At 47.4% G+C, this 22839-nt stretch overlaps 1 protein-coding gene across 1 annotated transcript in view; it reads right to left on the minus strand.

The window, feature by feature from the left end:
* CNTNAP2 (contactin associated protein-like 2) overlaps window positions 1–22839 on the minus strand; it is a 928799-nt gene that overhangs the window by 40599 nt on the left and 865361 nt on the right. The window lies entirely within an intron of this gene.

A 22839-nucleotide genomic window follows, 5' to 3' on the forward strand; every position in this document is an offset into this window, starting at 1 on the left:
TAGTTGCCAGGAGGGTCAAGATGCAGAAGTAACTGAGCAGCAAGTATAGCTAAGATTGCATTAAAGCAGTTGGTAGGACCTGTGAATAGCAGCAAATCAGCATACAGATAATAAAAGAGTTAACAAACAGATGTGAGAACTAAGTTGGAGTCCAGTGGCACCTTTAAGACCAACAAGGTTTACTTCTGGGTATAAACAAGAACGGAGTGATTTAGTATATGCAGTGAGATAAGAACCCGGTATCTCTGTTAAGCCCTTGGGGGGGTAAATGAGGCTCAAATTTGCTGCCCCTCACTGCAGAAAACTTGCTTCACCCCCCCCCCACACACACAATGTGTGTGCTTTGTCTTAATCAACAAAGGCACTTTGAAACCACCTTTGCCACATTTGGTTCATCATGGCAGTCTTCACCGGTAATATAATACCAATTCCCAACAAAGGAATATGTTAATAATCAAAAACAGTACGCAAAACCTTTCCTCCCATCTACAATTCAGAAGAACAAAACTCTGAACAAAGCACTGTTCCAGTCATTTAGCCAGTTGTGTCTGTGGCTGTTTTTATTAAAACCGTTACTGAGGTCAAGGTAATTTTTACGATTCAAAAGGGCTTTATAAACATTCACTTGCTCAGGCTTTAGAATATTCTGGTGAGGATTTTCCCAGCGCAGAAGAAAGGCTAACAGTTTGTGGCGACCCCAGAATTAGACAAGCCAGCAAGAATCGACAGAATGATGGCTTTTTTCTCATTTTCATTCCGAGATGAATGTGCTGATGGGATTTCTCATTAAAAATGGCCTAGGGAAGGCAGACGTTTTCAAGGCCAGGAAAACAAATTTGCAGCTCAGAAAACACATTTGCACCTAAAACTGAACATGCTTTCAGTGGGAACCAAGTGACAGAAATGCACTTAATTCTCGATAGGTAAATCACACAGAGGAGTCACTGGACCGAGGGGTGTGTGTGGAAAAGATCTGAAGTTGCATCGCTCAAGTTCAATTTCATCCAAAAGACCACCATGGCTGTATCTGTCCATTCATTCTGATCCATAATGGGCGCATCCACCCTTGCAACTGCCGTATTCAATCTAGCACAGAAATGCTTTTCAGAGTTCTGTGGGAGGGGGGGCGACTTACCCTCCAGGTATTCTGATTTCAAAGAAGGCAGCTACATTCCTTTCTTTCTGCACTGAAACCACAAAAACTGAAACCTACTGACAAGCTGAAAGCATCACAATGAAGCTCCTTATCAATGCTGGATATAAACTATTTTCCTACTATTTTTCAAGTGATGGTGATACTGAAGGTATAGGGTTGCCAGGTCCATACCTTTTGCCGGTGGGGGGCTCCAGCCCGCTCTCCTGGATCTTCTCGCACACGTGCACCCAATTATGTCACCCAGAAGGGGCATCGTCGTGCTAGGCATGTCACAGGAGGGGGAACGCTCTAGCAGTTGGCCAAAAACTCTATGGTCACCATAGAGTTTTTAGCTAAATGCTAGAGTGTCCCCCTGCAACATGCCCGGTGTGATGACGTCACCTCCAAGTGAAATCATCGTGCTGGGCACATCAGGCGTGGCCAGGCTCTTCGGGGGTGGGGCTCCCCCACTGGCCAATTGGCCAGTGGTGGATTTGGGCCCCCGACATCAGGGGAACCCCCGCCCCCATTGGGGGGATGGCAACCCTACTGAAGGAAATGGCATGAAATGTGGTGTGAATCAGTTCTTTTTGATATCCCCTCCCCAAAGCCTCAGGGTCTAACCTCCGCCTGTTTGCTCTAACTTTACCAAAGCAAACACTGGCTTAATATGGCAGCAGCAAACATTGGGTTGGATCCAGCCAGGTTTTCTGCTGGTGAAAAGGGGAGCATCTTTCCCAAGCACCCAAGAAAGATCTGCTGAGAATCATGGAAGCTGCAAGTTCAAAAGTCATGTGGGTCGGGGATTACAGTATGGAGGAGAATTAGTCAAGATTGTGTTTAAAAAGATGGCTGACTCCATCACTTTATTGCCACAAATGGAACAGCCTTCAGCCAAGACCACTGGGTTTGCCAGGAGAAAGCCATCTCCCATCAGTCTAACATACTTCATACTAAGGCTGCCGGCAACTAGCAGGAGGACTGGCGGCGCAGAGATATACTGGAACAGTGTCACGTAATGCCACAATGTCATTTCTTCCCAAAAAAACCTGGAAGTGAGGTCACCACAGAGCTTTAGGAATCTTCCTGATTTCTACGGTAAAAACAGTGTTTCCCCATTCCCCCCCCCCACCGCCCCACTGAGCATTTGAGGGGGATGGAGTATACCAGTAGCGAATGCCCCACCAGAATCAGGCAAATGACAGCTCTAGTTCATATAGTGCAGGGCTGGCCAAAGTGTGGCTCGGGTGCCACATGGGGTACTTTCACACATATTGTGCCGCTCCCGGCAGGGCAGCTGGAGAAGCAAAGGGGAGGGCACGCCTCCCCAATCGGTCTTCCCTTCCCCAGCCAGTGTTCCCCTCCCTGGGTAGGCTTGAGGCAGGGGGGGAGCAGAGAAAGAAAGAAATCTTTAAATGTGTTCCCAAAGCCTCCCCCCCGCCTACATCGGACAAATAAATATCATTATCAACAGGGCTATTTTTGGGCAGGAACGCACAGGAACGGAGTTCCGGCTGGCTCCCGAGTTGGCCACGCCCAGCAGGAACTCATTAGCATAATAGGCCACACCCAACAGCAGAAACTCATTAGGATTGGCTACAGTAGGGGTACAAAAAAAGCTCTGGGTTTTGACAACAAGGTAAACGGAATAAGAAGCAAAGGGTGGGTGTGGCTGGATGACCACACTTCTTGTAACATGGTGGTGTGGCCTAATGTGCTAATGAGCTGCGCTGTCAGGGGTGTGGCCTAATATGCTAATGGATTCTTGCTGTTGGGTGTGGCCCATTATGCTAATGAGTTCCTGCTGGGCTTTTTCTACAAAAAGAGCCCTGATTATCAATATCTGTTTTTACCCCTTTTGTTTTTATTTTTTGGCAGTCTCATTTAATGTTAAAAGCAAGTGTACATATTTTTCAATAAAAACGTGTGATATTTGCTCTGAGCTCCTTGGTGAGCTCTTCCTCTCCCTCAGTTTCCTCATAGCCTAGTGCAGGGGTGTCAGACATAAGGCCCGGGGGTCAGATCAGGCCCGTCCAGGGCTCTTATGCGGCCCGCGAGCAACCGATGCAAGGGAGGAAGTGCTGGGGGGAGTGGGCAGAGCCACTCTACTGTGGCTTCAGCATGGCAGAACAACCTTGTCTACAGCAGTCAAACATCGTGGGAGCATCTGCCCAGTGCTGCACTGCTGGATCTCCAGTCTGCCTAGGTGGGTTTTCCTCTGCACCCCTCTCCAAGCCCATGAGACCTTGCAGTGAGGATACACCAACTCGGAGCTTACCAGCTAGGCTTGCCAAGTCCCCCCGGGGGGTGGGGAAACCCCTGCCCGAGAGGCCCGTTACCCGCCGGCGGTAGATTGGGCCCCAGGGGGAACCCCACCCCCAAAGCACGCGACATGCCCAACGTCAGCACGTCACCCGGAAGTGACGCAGTCGCGTCGGGCACATTTGGGGCGGGGCCGCGGTCATCCGAGGGAAAACTCTATGGTTTTCCCTCGGATGATTGTGGCCCCGCCCCTGGCATGCCCGACGTGGTTGCGTCACTTCCGGGTGACGTGTATGCGGCGCACGCGCACGGACTCGCGGAGCGGCGCTGGAGTCCCCCGCTCTACATACAGCGAGGACTTGGCAACCCTATTACCAGCTGCTGTCAGTCAGTCAGTTAGCCTTTATTGGCATAAAACAATACCTTAGAAGAGGATTACTATAAGCTGCTGTCCTTTATACAGTTTCTATCTCTGGTACCTGGCATTACGTTTTATGACACACATGGCCCGGCCTGGCAAAGTGGCATTTATGTCAGATCCGGCCCTCATAAACAATGAGTTTGACACCTCTGGCCTAGTGTATGAAGACCCAGAACCCAAGATGGAACTACTATGCAGATGAAGATGTGGACAGAACAGCCCGGCTCTCCGTGCCTGGTGTAGGCCTCAATGGCCCCCGCTGGAAAGAATTACTTGGGAGGAGGGTATTTCTTTCTGGGCAGAACGCATAAACTGCATACCCTGATTCTTGGAAACGACAGCACCTCCCTCTACAATGGTGCGACCTCATCTGGAATACTGTGTGCAATTCTGGTCACCACACCTTAAAAAGGATATTATCGCTTTGGAAAAAGTGCAGAAAAGGGCAACTCGAATGATAAAACACACTTTTGTCTTATAGCTCAGGAGGGATGGCTCCAGAACAAACTAATTTATGCAGCAGCCAAATTGCGTGCTCACAACTTTAATGCTAGTAGCTCATAAATAGAATTTTTGCTCACAAGACTCCACAGCTTAGAGGAAGCATTGACACCAAGCCTATCATAATGGCAGGAATTCTGCTAAATATTAAATGTGGGAGTGAATTCTGGGAATATAAAGTATAGCAGGGGCAGAAGGCTGCTTAGAAACCTGAGATAATCTGAGCTACATAGGATGCTTGATTAGAAACATACACGTAAGGGACTTTACTTAACCATCTTACCTCTACTTTATTACTAAATCATTAGAAAAGAAATATTTTTCTTCAAAGACCAACAGCCAAGAACACCACAGATCTATTCTGTGAACCAACCTTGAAGGTCTTATGCTTCAGATATATTTATGTACTTTCCCTGTGCATTGGCTGTGTGTGACAACAATTGGTATTCAGGAGCAGTACTTCACCGAAGAAGAACATGGAATAGATTTCAAGGCATTATAGTAACTTCAAATAAGAAAATTTGCACTGCAACCAAAATGCTAGTAGCTCATAAATAGAATTTTTGCTCACAAGACTCCACAGCTTAGAGGAAGCATTGACACCAAGCCTATCATAATGGCAGGAATTCTGCTAAATATTAAATGTGGGAGTGAATTCTGGGAATATAAAGTATAGCAGGGGCAGAAGGCTGCTTAGAAACCTTAGATAATCTGAGCTACATAGGATGCTTGATTGGAAACATACACGTAAGGGACTTTACTTAACCATCTTACCTCTGCTTTATTACTAAATCATTAGAAAAAAAATATTTTTCTTCAAAGACCAAGAACACCCCAGATCTATTCTGTGAACCAACCTTGAAGGTCTTATGCTTCAGATATATTTATGTACTTTCCCTGTACATTGGCTGTGTGTGACAACAATTGGTATTCAGGAGCAGTACTTCACCGAAGAAGAACATGGAATAGATTTCAAGGCATTATAGTAACTTCAAATAAGAAAATTTGCACTGCAACCAAAAATCCAACTTAATTTTCTCCTTGGCTGTGCAGGATAACTAAAAATGGGAGAAAACAGCATGGTTATGTTTGTGCTGTATAACACGAGTTTAATTTGGAGGCGGTCGAAGCTCACAGTGGAAAATGCATGTCTCGGCTTTTATCAGGAGGAGATAATTCAATGGGCCGGTACGGACATTCTGTGCATCTGTAGTAATCTATATTACAAATTGGTTCAACTGGTATCACTCCAGCCCAATTTATAATTACGATTTTGTGAAGCTGCTGACAGTTCCCTGTAGTGGAACCACTGAAACAAAATAATTCTCATGGTATGTTTTGGAAAGAAAACACAACTGAATGTATTTGTTTGTAGTCTTTAACTGTAACCAAACATTTCCCATGGTTGCATGGTCCACTCTCTTGAAGGGAGATAAAGCCTTAAAGGTAGATGGTAACCCAAGGAAGGGGAAGAAAGAGCTCAGGCCAGAGACAGATGACATCTTCGCAGAACTCTCAGACCTTATGAAGAGCTCTGTAATAGATGTGCTTTATAAACTGGCTTTCCAGAAGAGTAAAACCTTTTAATTGTTTAAAGATGATAGAGGAGAAAGAAATTAGCTTGCTGGGTCAAGTCAAAAGGTTTGTTTCCTACACAGCTCATGAGCAGGGCACAGAGGAGATACTAGTATGTATCTCTGTTCCGTTCCCTCCAGATGGATTGCCTCTAAATATGGAGGTTCCATTTTTGTTTACTATGGCTAACAGCCCTGGATAATCTCATTCTGTTCCATAAACAAGGGGCCATCGCAACATCTTTGGCCATTAAGGATGAGCACAATTTTTTTGAAAGTTAATTTAAGGTTGTTTTTTAAAATCCTTTATCTTTGTTCTAGTTATTGCACCAGTGTGTTTTCTTTGTTCTATTGTTTGTTTCTGTTGGGTTCAACAGGGACCACGTTTCCAGCAGTAACTCCTCCCCCTACCTCATTGAATCTGGGCTGGAATCCTCAGCCTTCACCTGGGGGGGGGATTCTCCTTTCTGCTAAATTTTGGATCGGTAAGAGGAGAAAATGCCCCCATTTTGTAGACAGTTAACATTCTTGCTTGCAGAGTGAATGAGCACAATGAAGTAGAATGACATTAACATGTGAGTTTTTCTGATCTTCTTGGAGCAGGAGTGGGTGGGTGAATATATAATGGGCTGTGCATAGTGGCAAGGCATGCCAAATTTGCCCCATTTTGTTGCACTTGGTCGGTTTCTGCATTTTTGTCACTGCCCTGCCAATCTGTGGCATCACAGCTAGGCCAGAAAGAAAATGCTGAGATCATAAATGCTGAGATCTTCCAATGAGTCAGAGCTGCCAGGCCGCCACTGTGGGCAGGGGATCTCCGACCCACCCCCCACTGCCCTCCCTTTTCTTTGTTCTATTGTTTGTTTCTGTTGGGTTCAACAGGGACCACGTTTCCAGCAGTAACTCCTCCCCCTACCTCATTGAATCTGGGCTGGAATCCTCAGCCTTCACCTGGGGGGGGGATTCTCCTTTCTGCTAAATTTTGGATCGGTAAGAGGAGAAAATGCCCCCATTTTGTAGACAGTTAACATTCTTGCTTGCAGAGTGAATGAGCACAATGAAGTAGAATGACATTAACATGTGAGTTTTTCTGATTTTCTTGGAGCAGGAGTGGGTGGGTGAATATATAATGGGCTGTGCATAGTGGCAAGGCATGCCAAATTTGCCCCATTTTGTTGCACTTGGTCGGTTTCTGCATTTTTGTCACTGCCCTGCCAATCTGTGGCATCACAGCTAGGCCGGAAGGAAAATTCTGAGATCATAAATGCTGAGATCGTCCAATGAGTCAGAGCTGCCAGGCCACCACTGTGGGCAGGGGATCTCCGACCCACCCCCCACTGCCCTCCCCAAGCACCAATTAGCTGGCCCGCAGGGGGACTTATGAGCAGTGGAGGGAGGCCTAGGCCAGCATCACAGTGACATCACTAGTTGAAAAAAGGCATTTACCATAGAGTTTTCGCCCAAATACCAGATGTGATGATATCACTTCCAGTGCAATGTGATGATGTCACTTCCAGTGTGACATTTCATTGGGCAACTGTGAATCCTAGAATTTTGTGAATTCTAGAATTTTGAGAAAGAGGCAGAAAATCCCTGCTTCCGTGCCAGGCAAAACACACGTTGAATCCACATGCAGCCGAACAGTAGGATGCTGCCCAGCACATTTCTCCTCACTTCACTTCACGGGCTATAACATATAAATGATGCTTGTACCTCCAGAGCACCGTGTACTAAAGACCTACCATCTTAGAATTTTAATCCTTCCCTCCTGTCCAGGGCCTATCTGCATGAATCTATGTATGTGAGGTACCACACTGCAAGCAGTGTTCCCTCTAATCTGAGTTAGTGTGAGCTAGCTCACAGTTTTTTAGCCTCCGGCTCACACATTTTTGTCCTATAGCTCAGGAAGGATGGCCTCCAGAGCGAACTAATTTATGCAGTATAGCCAAATCGCTTGCTCACACAACTTTAGTGCCAGTAGCTCACAAAGTAGAATTTTTGCTCACAAGACTCCGCAGCTTAGAGGGAGCACTGACTGCAAGCTATGGGTAATGGCAAAATGGGCTTGGCATACACTGATTCTAAAAGTCCAGCCTGCAAATAAGGCAAGACGGGCAAAGAAATTTCTCTCTTTCTTGCTTCATTTTCTCCTTAAATTAACGATATTCACTGCTTTGAAAGAGTCTGTTGAACAGCTCATGATGCAGGATCCTGATTTAGGATTCCTACTCTTGTGGCTTTCAATTAATTCTTTTTAAAAAGATTTATATTCTGCACTCTCCAGAATCTGTCTGAGTTGGTTAACAACATAAGAATAAAATGTAAGTTAAAAAAAATCCTATTAAAATAACAAAAGAAGAGGAGGAGGAGGAGGAGGAGGAGGAGATTGGATTTATACCCCGCCCTTCATTCAGAGTCTCAGAGCGGTTTACAATCTCCTTCTCCTCCTCTCCCCACAACAGATACCCTGTGAGGCAGGTAGGCTGAGAGCTGCTCTTGAGGGAACAGCTCTGAGAGAACTTGTGACTGACCCAAAGTCACACCAGCAGCTGCATCTGGAAGAGTGGGAAATCAACCCCAGCTCTCCGGATTAGGGTCTGCCGCTCTTAACCACTATACTAAACTAGAGAGCAGCAGTAAAATCCACCCTCAATTGGGGTTGCCAACTCTGGATTGGGAAATTCCTGGGGATTTTAAGGATGGACCCTTTGGGAAAGGTGGTGGTTGGGGAGGAGAAGGACCTCATCAGGGTATAATGCCATAGACTCCACTCTCCAAAGCAGCCATTTTCTCCAGGAGCAAGTGATCTCTGTAGTCTTGGTATCAGCTGTAATTCTGGGAGATCTCCAAGCCCCACCTGGAGGCTGACAACCCCAGGGGTCATTTGCTGGAGGAGCGCACAGGAGCGGAGCTCCAGCAGTAAGAACATAAGAACATAAGAGATGCCAATGTTGGATCAGGCCAAAGGCCCATCCAGTCCAACACTCTGTATCACACAGTGGCCAGAAATACCAGTACCAGTAAAGAGCCCAGGGGGTGGGCACATGCAGCAAGCCCCACCCCCTGCTCCCAGCAGCCCTCTGTCACAGCAAGAAGCAGCCAGGTAAGCTGCAGAGCCCCCCCGGCCCCCCGGTCCAAAACAGTCCAGTGGCAGCTTTAAGACCAGGTTTTATTCAGGTACAAGCTCTCCCTCCTCTGCGAGGACAGATCTGCATGTCCCCCCCCCCCAATAGCTAGCAATCCAAAACAGTCCAGTGGAGCCTGAGCAGTGGGTGTTGCCTTCTGACACACTTCCGGTGATGTCAGGGGGTGTGGCATATGCAAATAAGTCATGCTAATGAGTTATGCTAATGAGCTCCTGCACCTCTTTTTCTACGAAATGACCCCTGGACAGCCCTATCCTCAATATTCCTCAGCAACTGGCAGAATTAGCAGCATAAGAGCAGCATAAAAGCAAGGAGCACAAAAGAAGGGGGGGAAGGGGGCAGGGAGAGAAAATCTCATTTAAAAAATGGCCGAAGAAAGCAGCATTTTAGCTCGGCGCCTGTGAACCAGTACCGCAAATGCGTCAGGAAAGCCATCATAAGAGACGGTCCCATCACAGTCTGCCTCCCATCTGCGGGAAGGGGATAACTGGGGTAAGTACTCAAAGTGAGAGCCTGAATTGGTGAGTGCAGGCGACACAGTCCCATTAAAAATGCTCAAATGGAGGGTTTTTTTTTTTGTTTGTTGTTGTGCTGTCAAATGGTGGCCACAGTCCTGTAGGGTTTTCAAGGCAAGAGACGTTCAGCGGAGGTTTGCCATTTCCTGTCGCCGTGTAGCGACCCCGGACTTCCTTGGTGGTCTCCCATCCAAGTACTAACCAGGACCTGACCCTCCTTAGTTTCCAAGATCTGACGAAACTGGGCTAGCCTGGGCTATCCAGGTCAGGGCCGAATGTAGTTAGACAGAGGTCATTTCGGGGGGGATCACAGTTCCCCCGGGTGAGGTATGGGGGCGGGGCACATGACGAAGCCCCGCCCCCTGCTTCCGGCCGCCCCGCTCCCGGCCCTCATTCAGCCAGGAGGAGGCAGGAGAAGAGGGAGGGTAAGTTGCTTCCTCCCTGCCTCTCCCCACCCCTGCCTGCCTGGGGCCAGGGAGGGCCTTCGCGGGGCTTCCTGACAGGAAGGGAGCGAGCCAGGGGTCGATTTGGGGGGGATTGTGGGGGATCGCAGTTCTCCCGGGTGAGGTGTGGGGGGCGGGGCACACGATGAAGACCCGCCCCCTGCTTCCGGTCAGGGTAAAATGGCGATTTGATGCACCCTGTAAGTGCTCAGGGTGGACGGGTGTTCCTTACAGCAGTTTGGACTGTATTTTGGTCCAACGCGGCTTCCCCCAGGCAGGGGGAATGACTGGCAGGCATCAAGACCCAAGAGAGAGTTGAGATTGGTGTGATCAAGTCTCGGAGGAGGCTTCTATTACACTTTGATCCCCTCTCCCGAAGCGGGCGAGCGCATTGAGGGGGTGTGGCCTTATGACACACTTCCGGTGATGTCAGGGGGTGTGGCATATGCTAATGAGTTATGCTAATGAGTTCCCCTAGCTCTTTTTCTACGAAACGACCCCTGGAGTTAGAATGTCAAAAACCAGAGACTATCAAAGTGGGTTTTGTGAAGCCCGCATCAGCAAATGCTGCTAGACCATTTCCTTCTGCCAGTTAATGGCAGGTGTTAGAAACCATCGGCTTTACAAAAAAAGAAAAAAAAAGATTGTTTGCAAAAGGCTTTTAACCAAATATCTCCCACTTTTCTAAAAGCCCTCCCAAATGGTGTAATTGCAGAGGATCGTCTCATGAAAATGGATGAGAGTTTCCAGGCCAAACGAAGCGCAAGTAGAAGCGATAATTTCCTCACAGCACCTTTATGTACAGGAAGAAGATTTTTTGGGCAGGGGGTGATAACGAGAGGCAGAAAAGCAGAACTCTCTTGGGGACACTTCACCCTTGTCCCATATGCCTTTTTTCCCCTGCCTCAAATTGCCTCCCCAAGCTACTTCATCTTGTGGGGTTAGAATCGTACTGGAGATCTGAGCCTAAGCTTTTCCACACATTGGTATCTCACACCCTAGCCATTACCACTGTATTTAAAGAAATATATAGTTCATCCATCGAATACATTTTCCTCCCAGCTTTTCTCTGAACAACTCAAGATAGTAGACATAGTTCTCCCTTGTGAAAAAATGGTCTGGAGAGAAAGACAATTGGGGAGGGGCTGTGGCTCAGTGGCAGAGCGCCTGCTTGGCATGCCGAGGGCCCCAGGTTCAACCCCTGGCATATCCAGCTTAAAAGTACCAGGTCGCAGGTGATGTGAAAGGCTCTGAGACTCTAGAGAACTACTGCCGGGCGGAGTAGGCAATACTGACTTTGATGGACCAATGGTCTGATCAGGTATACGGTAGCTTTATATGTTGAAAGAACAGGGTACAACAGAAGAGTCCTGCAGGAGCAGACCAGTGGTCCATCTTGTCCATCATCCTGTCTCACACAGTGGCCAACCAGTTCCTCTGAGGCCCAATAACAGGGCAGAGAGGCTGAGGCCTTCCCCTGATGTTGCCTCCTGGCTCAGGGATTCAGAGGATTAGTGCCTATGGATGAGGAGGTTTCCCCTCAGTCACCACGGCTAGCTGCCATTGATAGACTTATCCTCCATGAATCCATCTAATCCCCCTTTAAAGCTGGTTATTCCAGTGGCCATCACTACATCCTCTGGCAGCGAATTCCACGTTTTAATCACTCTCTGTGTCAAGCAGTATTTCCTTTTGTGCATCCTGAACCTGCTGTCTAGCAGCTTTGTTGAGATGCCCTCAAGTTCTAGTATTTTAGGAAAGGGAGAAAAATTCTCTTTGTTCATATATGTTCATATCATGGGCAGGGGGAGCTGCGGTGGCTCAAGTGGTTAAGACGCTGAACTGCAGGCTGTGGAAGGTCAGTAGTTCAGCAGTTTGAGACCCGGGTGCTGCATGATGGAGTGAGCTCCCATCTCTAGTTCCAGCTCCTGCCAACCTAGCAGTTCGAAAGCAAGAAATTGCAAGTAGATCAATAGGTACCACTTCGGTGGGAAGGTAACAGCATTCCGTGCACCTTGGTGTTTAGTCATGCTGGCCACATGACCACGGAAACATCTTCGGACAGCGCTGGCTCTTCGGCTTTGAAACGGAGATGAGCACCGCAACCCTAGAGTCGGATTCGACTGGCTTTCGAGCAAGGGAACCTTTACCTTTACATGGGCAGGGAAAGGGGTTCTGTTGTGAGAACACCCAACTTCTGCATTAGCTTTAAGCAGGCAAACACAGCTTTGGGCTCTCTTTATTTTGCCTTGGAATGTGTACCTCTGCTGGCACAGCCCCCGGAGAATTCCCGCTAATAAGAGCACGCAGCATTGGGTTAGATAGAAAGAATGGGGCAGGCGAACAATTCAACAAAATGGCAACTCTTTATCCCTCAATAAATACAGTTTCATGCTTCTATTTATATCACTCCTTTTGTCTCTCCAGTGATAGGATGTTAATTTTATTTATTGTAGTACTAAACATCCATTTGTGGAGCAGATAAAAGGTATCCATTACAGATCTTCACAAGAACTCTGGGGGGATGGCTCAGCTAAATGGAAGCCAAATGATCTCCGCATAAAATGATAATGAACTGTACGAAGTGGAATCTCTCTTTCAATTAAAGGAACCGCTAATTGCTCTTGGTTCCATTTGCACAATGGACTGGGCTACAAGAAATAAAGCATCGCTCAGCTGCTGGCCCATGTTCCCCAAAAGGTATCTTGTTACCCTTCATAATTCCAAGAAAGCATTTGGGGGAGGCGCCCGCACAGTAACTCTGCCATGGTTGAAGCTGCTGTAGTGATTAACGTATTGCTCTGAGAAAGCGAAGCCAGGAACCGCTAAATAAGGGATTGTAGTGAATAATGTTACCAGTCTTGGGTTCAAATCCTTCCTCAGCCACAATGTGTTGGGTCAATCCTCACTTCACAAATCAGTCTACTTCACAGGGGCTGTGGTCACGCTAGGGTTGCCAAGTCCCCCAGGGGGGTGGGGTTTGCCCACCCCAAAAGCCCCCAACCCGCTTGTCCGGATCCAGCCGGCGGGGGGAACCCCACCCCCAAAGTGCCCAGATGGGGCCGACATGCCTGGGGTGATGACGTCGCCCGGAAGTTACATCATCGCGCTAGGCATGTCGTCAGGCGACACTCTAGCAATCAGCCTGAAAACTCTATGGTACCATAGAGCTTTCAGGCTGATTGCTGCAGCATTGCCTGGCGACATGCCCAGCGTGACTTCCGGGCAATGTCATAAAAACATAAGAACATAAGAGATGCCAATGTTGGATCAGGCCAAAGGCCCATCCAGTCCAACACTCTGTATCACACAGTGGCCAGAAATACCAGTGCCATCAGGAGGTCCACCAGTGGGGCCAGGACATTAGAAGCCCTCCCACTGTTGCCCCCCCCCCAAGCACCAAGGCATGTCATCGTGGCGTGTGCGCACTATGCGCACGCGAATTTCCTGGGCTGGGACCAACTTTCCCCCGGTGCGCCAGGTAAGTCACTTGGCAACCCTAGGTCACACACACTAAATAACCCACTTTCAATGCACTTTTGAATTGGATTTTGCCAGTTCCTGTAGTAAAAATCCAGTTGGAAAGTGCACTGAGAGTGGATTATTTAGTGTGGGTGACCGCAGCCAGGGATAAATAGGGTTGCCCACCTCCAAATGGCACCTGAAGATCTCCCGCTATTACAACTGATCTTCGGATGACCAAGATCCATCCCTCTGGAGAAAATGGCTGCTTTGAAGGGTAGACTCTGTGGCATTATACTCTGCAGAGCTCCCTCCCCTCCCCAATGCCCACCCTTCTTAAGTTCTGCCTCCCAAGTCAAGGTTTTTCCCAACCTGGAGCTGGCAACCCTAGGGAGGCACAAGGGGGTCTTAAGAGGAAGAGGAGGATAAAAAACATGACATAAAATTAGCCACAGCTTCTTTTTGATGGGAATTGTTCTTATTATATGACACCTCTCCAGGTTCAGGGGGCAGGAGCCATGCCAGTTAAGCTGGTAGTCCAACTTTGCAATCGCTGTAATCTACTGCAGTGAAAAAATAAATAAATGCTGAAGCCAGGAAAGAGGGGGGGGGGATTCATCTGAGAAGTCTTTGAAGAAAATGGGGTAAAAGCAATTTCCCTTTCAAGAAGTAGTTCCTTTCATTTCTTTTGTTATGTGCTCTAGTAACCTTTTACAATGCGAAGAAGGATAACAAACCTTTTATTATATCTGTGCACAGTACATTAAATACTCCAGGAATCACACACACACCATTTTATATTTACCTCACATTCAACACCTGTACAAGAGGTTTCCAGAAAACGATTAGCTACATCCCGAAGAGGATTCCACAATGACCCCACCCAACTTTTTCAGTCAACTTTTCCGATGGGACACCTCAGTTATCAGAAGGAGTTATATCATACCTCCTTCCCAGTAAGAATTTCCCAAGCTTTCCTCAGAAGGCACTTTTATACAGCCAAACCTTTCAGTAAAAATTGCTGCCCCATCAAAATATTTTGATGCAGTGCAATTCCCCACATTACAATCCCAGTTTCTAAAGTTTAAAAAACCCCTCTTCTAATGGATGCCAGAGGTTTCAGGGGACAGAGAAGACAAAAGAAAAGAAAAACCCTCCAAAAGAAAGCAGCAAGTTAGCCAGGAATGAAAATAACAGCATGATGCTTCAGGGAGACTGAAGAAATCGATTTCCCAAGTTTTCCCTCTGCTCCCAAGACCAGGCGGAGAAAAGGGACTTAAGGTGTTTTTTTAAAAAAAGCATTACCTTAATTGTGGTTTTGAAAAGGCTGAATGTGGAAAACTGACAGCTAATGTAATTTGCAGTATGAAAATGACCACTTCTAAAAGGTGTGACAAAGGTTTCCTCAGATAGGCAGCTTGTCATGCAAATGAAAGCATGTTTGTTTCACAAAAGCATGTCTATCTGGTGACTATCGAAGTATCTTCTCTTGCTCCCTTGTTGACAGGGTAATAGCATTACCTAGCCTTGATACCTTCAAGGGAAAGAAAACAAAGTGCTGAGGAGAGATCCCTACAAAACACTTAAATGGGTAATTTCATTTGGTTCCCTGACAAAGCAAATGGAATCCACAGAGCCCCCCAAGCAAAGATTGCCAAAAAATGTCCAATGCCTGCCAAATTCGAATGAAGGGGGGGGGAAACAAACACTAGACAGCAAATCAAATAAGTGGCTGATGTTTGAGGACAGATAGTACAACTGTAATGAAATTGCTTCTTACAACCAAGCCAGAGCAAAGGATCTTGTCTTCTCCTACAAGAGCCAAATTCTGAACTGATTCCTCATGCCACCAAGCCTAGCCCCTGCTTTGGTTTGATAACACATGCCACTGAGGGAAGGTGTGAATAGAGGCAATGCCACAACAACGGGAAGTTGAACGCACGCTGTACCAGTGCAGGTTTTAAGAACTGTCCAGCTTCACCAGATAACCAAGAATCCGTCTCTCTCCCAACCTTCTTTCTTCAGCATGGCCAACCAGGTGGCCTTTGGAAGCAGGACATGACACAACAGCCATGCTCTGTTTGCCCGCAGCACCTAGCAATTTGAGGTACGTACGTTGTCTCTAACCACGGAGGCTCCACTTAGCTTGTCGCTGCTCATATCCACCAAGATCAAGATTGGGTAGCTGTGAGTCTGTCTGTGGCAGTAGAAAAGAGCAAGAGTCCAGTAACACCACTAAGACTACCAAGATTTGTGGCAGGGGAGGAGCTTTCATGAGTTTCTGAAGGAGTAAGCAGTGACCTTGCCACAAATTTTTGTTAGTCTTTAAGCTGCTACTCACACACAGACACACAGAGTCAGAGCTGCTCAATGCTCTTTTGTACATGTCCACCAAGAGAACTCTCTTCCATGAACTTGTCTAATTTTTTAAAAAGCCATCTAATTAGGTAGCTACCACTTGTTACGGCAGTCAAATGAATGAAAACATTTTGAGTGATACTGGTGCTTGTTGACCAGATAAAAGCCTTTTGCAAAGGGCTCACTCATAACAGCAAAAAAGCATGATTTCGGAAAACGTAGTAATTTTGGTTCTGTCTGCAGCCCCTTGGTAAAGGTAAAGGTTCCCTTGCTCGAAAGGTTCCCTTGCTCGAAAGCCAGTCGAGTCCAACTCTAGGGTTGTGGTGCTCATCTCTGTTTCAAAGCTGAAGAGCCAGCGCTGTCCGAAGACGTTTCTGTGGTCATGTGGCCGGCATGACTAAACACCAAGGCCATCTATAAAAAGCCAGAAAGCAAGCAGGGAGAACCACATATTTTATTTATTTATGTATTTATTTATGTATTTATTTATTTATACCCTGCTTTTCTCCTCCATTCGGGACCTAAAGTGCTTAGGACTCTAATCTGGGAGAACCGGGTTTGCTTCCCCACTCCTCCACTTGCCCCTGGCTGGACGGCCTTGGGCAAGCCATAGTTCTGTCCTTGAAAAAGAGCCGTTTCTGTCAGAACTCTCTCAGCCCCACCGACCTCACAGGCTGTCTGTGGTGGGGAGAGGGAAGGGAAAGGAGTTTGTAAGCCGCTCTGAGACACCTTCGGGTAGTGAAGGGCAGGGTATAGATCCAATCTCTTCTTCTACAGCATTGTTCTTTCCTCCTCCATTTTATCCTCACAACAATCACCTTGTGAGGTAGGTTAGGCTAAGGGACGGTGTGCCTGGCCAAAGTCACTCAGTGAGCTTCCATGGGAGAGTGAGGATTTGAACCTGGGTCTTCCAGATCGTAGCTTGACGTTCTACCTCCTACACCACACTGGTTTGACTATTTGTTGAAAACACTCAGTGTCCACAATTTAAAAAGGGGGGGGGGCGCAATCTGGAATATAACACTGTTAACACTGAACCTGGAAGAGGATCAGGTGAGGTTTACTTTTTGATATCTTATCCCGGTGTTCTCTGAACAGTCGAGACTGCCCACTTTTCTCCCCTGCTCTTTTGGTTTGTTTTCCCCCCTATTTTCTCTTGATCTTGCATTGCATTGGTCACGAAGACATGCTTAAACCCTTGCTGTCACCGAAAATCCAATAAAAAACCTGTCCTGATGTTTAAAACCTACCATTTTACAATCACTGTGGGAGGGAAAAAAACCGAACACGTCTTCTGTCATTCTCTTACAAAATGCTGTTCATTGAGAGATGTGGGCACTGAGGAAACATTCCAGGAATCCAGGTGTGAACCAGATCACCCCAGAGCAGTGTTCCCTCTAAGCTGAGTTAGTGTGAGCTAGCTCACAGGTTTTTAGTCTCCGGCTCACACAGTTTTGTCTTGGCTCAGGAAGGGATGGCTCCAGGGCCAACTAATTTATGCAGCAGCCAAATTGCTCGCTCACAATTTTAATGGCAGTAGCTCACAAAGTAGAATTTTTGCTCACAAGACTCCATAGCTTAGGGCGAACATTGCCCCAGAGACTCCTTTTGTTTCCCATGGATGCTGGCCCTTGAAACTGCCCAGGAGAATTTAGCACGGGGCGAACAAGGAAAACAGGAAGGCTTTAAAGGAAGGGTACAGCTTATGGCTAAATAACTCAGCAAGACGGATCCCCCCGCCGATTCATTGCCACGAACGCTCCTGCCATGATAAGACTGTGCTGGTCTTCGCGATGCCACATGCCAGGTTCCCCCCCCCCCAAAAAAAGATGAACAGTTCCTTTCAGAATGGGCTTCGTTATGTCAAATACCGACGCAGACTCCCCATCCCCACTTGGCAAAAGATAACAAAGATGCAGGCAGACAAAGTAGAACCACAGAGAACCCTTGCTTTGCTTTCATCAGGGGGGAAAAAAGAAGAAGCTTACCAAAGAGTTTGCAGAAGGCTGTCTGGGCTAGTTTAACAGAGGAAGAATAGCACAAACTCATCTGTCTTTCCCAGAACTGGAGAACAGCGACTTGAGTCCCTTACCCACCAAATGCGTCTCAGCATTACACCCCCTGCACTTCCCCCATCTGGGTTACCTGTGCTCCCCTTCTCCCTGCTGCCTCTGCTGCCTCTGGCTTCTTTCTGGAAACTGGGAAGTCTCTGACTTGGAGCAAACCTCTCCGGACAAACCTCTCCTTTTGTTGGAATTCCTGATGTTCGGCTGCAACCAATAGCGAGCCATTCACAAACACTCCCCCCCCCCCCAACTCAGGGGCACTGTACGGACAAATGCAGGTGAAGAGCGAATGGGAAAACCTGGAATGGATTCTCTCATCGACGGGGGATATTATTTCTGATGAAGGACATTCAATGCAAAGAAAGAGCAGAGGCAAACTGCAAGCCACGGACTGGATCCTTGTGGAGCTCAGGTCAAGCATGCATCAGCTATCGCTGGCTCACAGAATGCTGATGCCACAATACAAAGTGCTCGTCTTTACAGTGCCACAAGACTCTCTCTTGGTGTCTAGCCTACACACCTCATGTATTTTCGACAATACAGAATACTCTCTTTTCACTGTAGAAAACTCACGTGGCTCAAGGGAGCCCTCTGGAACGGAGCTGCTTTGCGGCTCATTGCAGCTATGACGGGCAGTGAAAACTAGGTGATACTCCATGAATAAGGCTCAGCTTCCTTACAAGTTGACTCTGCCAAGCACTCGGAAGCTGCCTAGCTTGCCTGAGATGAGAACGTTTTGCAGAAATCTTAAGCAACGTTTTACAGGTGACCATATGGTTCTATACCATCCAGAGGGAATGCTTGCAAAACTCAGTCCGAGTCTTACAGCACTCCCGAGGCTCACAATATTCTATTCCAGCACAGACTTTCATGGAGAAGTGTCCATGCCACCCGCATGCAAAACCAGGGGAATTACGATACACCAATTAACTGTTAAGATTGTAAGGGAACCAATCTCCAGGTGGGGGCAGAGGGCTCCCAAAGTTACAGCTAGGATTGTCAACTTCCAGGCGGTGCCTGGAGATTTCCTGGAATTAAAACTCATCTCCAGACGACTGAGATCGGTTCCCCTAGTGGGGAAAGGCAGCTCCAAAGGGTGGCCTCTATGGCGTCACATCCCTTGCTGAACTCTCTACCCAGCCTCCACCCCTAAATCTCCAGACTACAGCTGGCAACCATAGGTGCCTCCGATGAAGTGTGCTCTAAAGCTTTTTCTGGAGTAAACCTTTTTACTGCTTGAAGCGCCACAAAAGTCCAATTTGTTGTTGTCATACCAAGGGAAAAGGACCCAAACAAAACCCACCAACTCACTCTTACGTAGACGGCTTTTCTCTGCTTGCTGTATCCAGATTTAGCCAGCTCCAACCAAGAGTTTCCCAGGCCAAGACTGAATTGTATCCTAGTATACCGAGCTGCTAATTTAACACCGGCTAAAGAGGAAAGATCTTTTGGTTTTATTTTTTTTTTAAGTCTCTGAGGCATTGGTCAAAGTCCAGTACAGCAGCCCACGGCAGTCTTCCAACAAAGCAATTCCCCGCGAAAGCCCACAATTGGATCAACCAAGCCGTTCTGTGATACCGAGTATTTAATCTGGTAGCAAAGGAGCTGAGACTGTTTGCATAAATATTGCCTTGGGAGTCTCTCATCTGGTGTGTGGTTTAGCTCAAACCAGAAATGAAAGCACAAACGAATAGAATCGCATTTGTAACGGAACCACTCCAGTTTCAGTTCTGAGCTTGACGCGGGAATGGTTCCTTGGGGATTACCAACATGGACCTCAGAGGTAGCATGGTGTAGTGGTTAAAGTGTCGGATTAGCATCTGGGAAATCCACTCATGCCCTGGAAGCTCACTGGGTGACCTTGGGCCAGTCCCACACTCTCAACCTAACCTACCTCAAAGGGTTGTTGTGAGGATAAAATGGAGGAGAGGAGAATAGACATAACCTGCTTTGGGTCCCCACTGGGGAGAAAGGATATAAATACAAATAAATAAATTCTAAACAAAAAAACAAACAAACCACCAGTTATGGGCTTCCAGAGAAACTCTGTATTTCAGCACCAGACAAAGGTGAGCACGTGTAAATTTTCCTAAAATTTTTGAAAACTGGCACAGTTTGTGCCTATTTTTAAAAAGGCAACCCCCAGAAAACCAAAACTCTGGCAAACAAACAATGGAAGCTTATGCCTGATGGTTGCCAGATCCCCCTTGGACACCTGCAGGAGGTGGGGTGGGGGTAGGGTTGTCAGATCCAGGTTGGGAAACTCCTGGAGATTTGAGGACAGAGCCTGGGCAGAGCCACTTCCGCACAGTCACTTTGGTCACTCGATTTTCTTATTAGAACATAAGAGAAGCCAATGTTGGATCACGCCAATGGCCCATCCAGTCCAACACTCTGTATCACACAGTGGCCAGAAATACCAGTGCCATCAGGAGGTCCAGCAGTGGGGCCAGGACATTAGAAGCCCTCCCACTGTTGACCCCCCCCAAGCACCAAGAAGACAGAGCATCACTTGCCCCAGAGTCCCTATCTATACCTTGTGGCTAATAGCCACTGATGGACCTCTGCTCCATATGCTTATCTATTGCTTTGCCCCCCCCTTTCCACATGTGTTCTGGTCCCTCTGGGGCTACTAGGGAGAGCATAACACATTGGGTGTGGTCAGACGGGCCGTTTAGTCTGCTTTCGACATGCTTCAGTGATGGATTTTATATTCACATTCACACACCCAAGGTCTGTGCACCGTCCCCAGCCGTCGCGGCTCAAACCCCCTTTAAAACAGATTATTTAGTTACAAGGTCCCCAAGTGGTGTTTTCCCAATTCTCCAGTTCCAGCTGCACTTTTCTGACGCCTGATCGCTCCTGCGGCATCGAGCCACTTCTGGTTTAAACCCCCTCCCTGCTCGAAAGCTGCCCGAGGCTTCCGCTTTTCGCCCGCCATTTTTTAAATGCGTTGGCAGTACGCGCATAGGCGGAGCTCTGCCACCGAGTTTAGAAAACTGGCATTTAAACGGTCACTTGTTTTAGCGTTTAGATGAGTTTCGGGATCTCACAGAGGCCATTTTCGGGTCAAACATTTAAAGGGAAGTCTTTTGTTGGAGGGGTTGGATTGATTCGCCCTGGTGGTTCTGCGCATGCGCCATGATAGTTCCTCCCCCTTCTACGGAGGGGCGCCTATGCGCATGCGCAAACTGAGGAAAAATTAAAAAACCTGCCGACACATGCTCCCGCGCGTCAGTAGTGTAGACGCCGGGGAGCGACATGACTGCGCGGTGAGGCGGGATAAGGGAGGTAAGTGTGATCGCGATTATCCAGATCAAATGTAATCCGGTTAGAACCGGAGCAGTTTAACCCGCTCTCAGCATGCCGTCTGACCACACCCATCGGGGGAGGAAACCCTGAAGCAATAGGGACAAACGAGATAAAAATGCCAGTGCGGAATTGGCCAAAGACCGGGCCTTCAGTGGGGTACAATGTCATAGAGTCCACCCTCCAAAGCGGCCATTTTCTCTAGGGGAACTGATCTCTGTAGCCTGGAGATGAACTGTAATTCCAGGGGATCCTCCGAAGCACCCATTTTCTCCAGGGGAACTTATCTGTGTAGTCTGGAGATAAGCATTAATTCCAGGGGATCCCCAGGTCCCACCTGGAAGCTGGCATCCCTCAAGGGGAGGGACCTCAGCATGGTTCAGTGCCATAGATTTCACCCTCCAAAGCACCCATTTTCTCCAGGGGAACTGATTTCTGTAGTCTGGAGATGAGCTGTAATTCCAGGGGATCCCCAGGTCCCACCTGGAGGCTGGCATCCCTATGTCACATGCTTGTTTGAAAGGGTAACACCACTGTAGACGTTTCAACAACAGGAAAGCCCAGTTCTCACAGTCACTCCGTAGGGTTAACTAGCAAGCAGGCGCAGATGAAAACAACCTAACCTTAGGCTGTGTCCTGAAGGTCGTTTAAATTTTTGATGAGTATCCCAATACTGCAGGCTACGGGTTCCGCTCAACCACCTCCGGCTTTAACTCTTTAAGGGCCACACTCCTAAATCACTTCACTCACAAGTCAATTATGTTGGGACTTGATGCCAAGCAATGCCTTTCCCAATGGTTGATTTTCATTTGTATCGTATTCTGTGTGCAACTGGGGGAAATTGTTATGTTGTTTTTAAGGGGATTGGAGAAAAGTTGCACTGTTTTAATGGGATCTGAGAAAAAAGGACCAAGGAAAAAATTAAAATAGAAAGACTGGAGTAATTTATTTCTTCCCTCTTTGTTGTTTTTGTTTCTTAGCTTGCCTGACATTCTCAATGTAAATCAACCTCACAGGGTGTCTGTTGTGGGGAGGGGAAGGGAAAGGAGTTTGTAAGCCACTCTGAGACACCTTTGGGTAGTGAAGGGCAGGGTATAAACCCAACCTCTTCTTCTTCTTCAATAAGTTCTTGATCAGGAGGGGAACTATTCATTTTTTAAAATTTACTTCATTTATACTCCACTTTCCTTCCCAATAGGGACCCAAAGTGGCTTATTACATCCCCCCCCTCTCTATTCGTCTATCCTCACAACAAGCCTGTAAGATGGTTTAGGCTGAGAAAGTATAATTGGCCCAAGGTCACCCAGCAAGCTTCCATGGTAGGGATTTGAACCCAGGGCTCCCAGACCCTACACCGTGCTGGTTATCAGAGACTAGGGTGGCCTGTTCTCCATGCGGCACCTGGAGATCTCCTGCTATTACAACTGATCTCCATGAAGACAGATTCAGGTGGGGTAGCCGTGTTGGTCTGCATCAGCAGAACAAAGTGGGAGTCCGGTGGCACCTTTAAGATCAACACAGTTTTATTCTGGGTGCAAGCTTTCGAGTGCACACACACACTTGTTCAGATATCTACCTGAGGATAAGAAGAGCCCTGCTGGATCAGACCAGACTCAAACTTTATTCAACTGATCTCCAGATGACCAA

This window comes from Gekko japonicus, unplaced genomic scaffold, assembly GCF_001447785.1.
Source record: "Gekko japonicus isolate JY-2015 unplaced genomic scaffold, Gekko_japonicus_V1.1 scaffold330, whole genome shotgun sequence".
Classification (NCBI taxonomy): Eukaryota; Metazoa; Chordata; class Lepidosauria; order Squamata; family Gekkonidae; genus Gekko; species Gekko japonicus.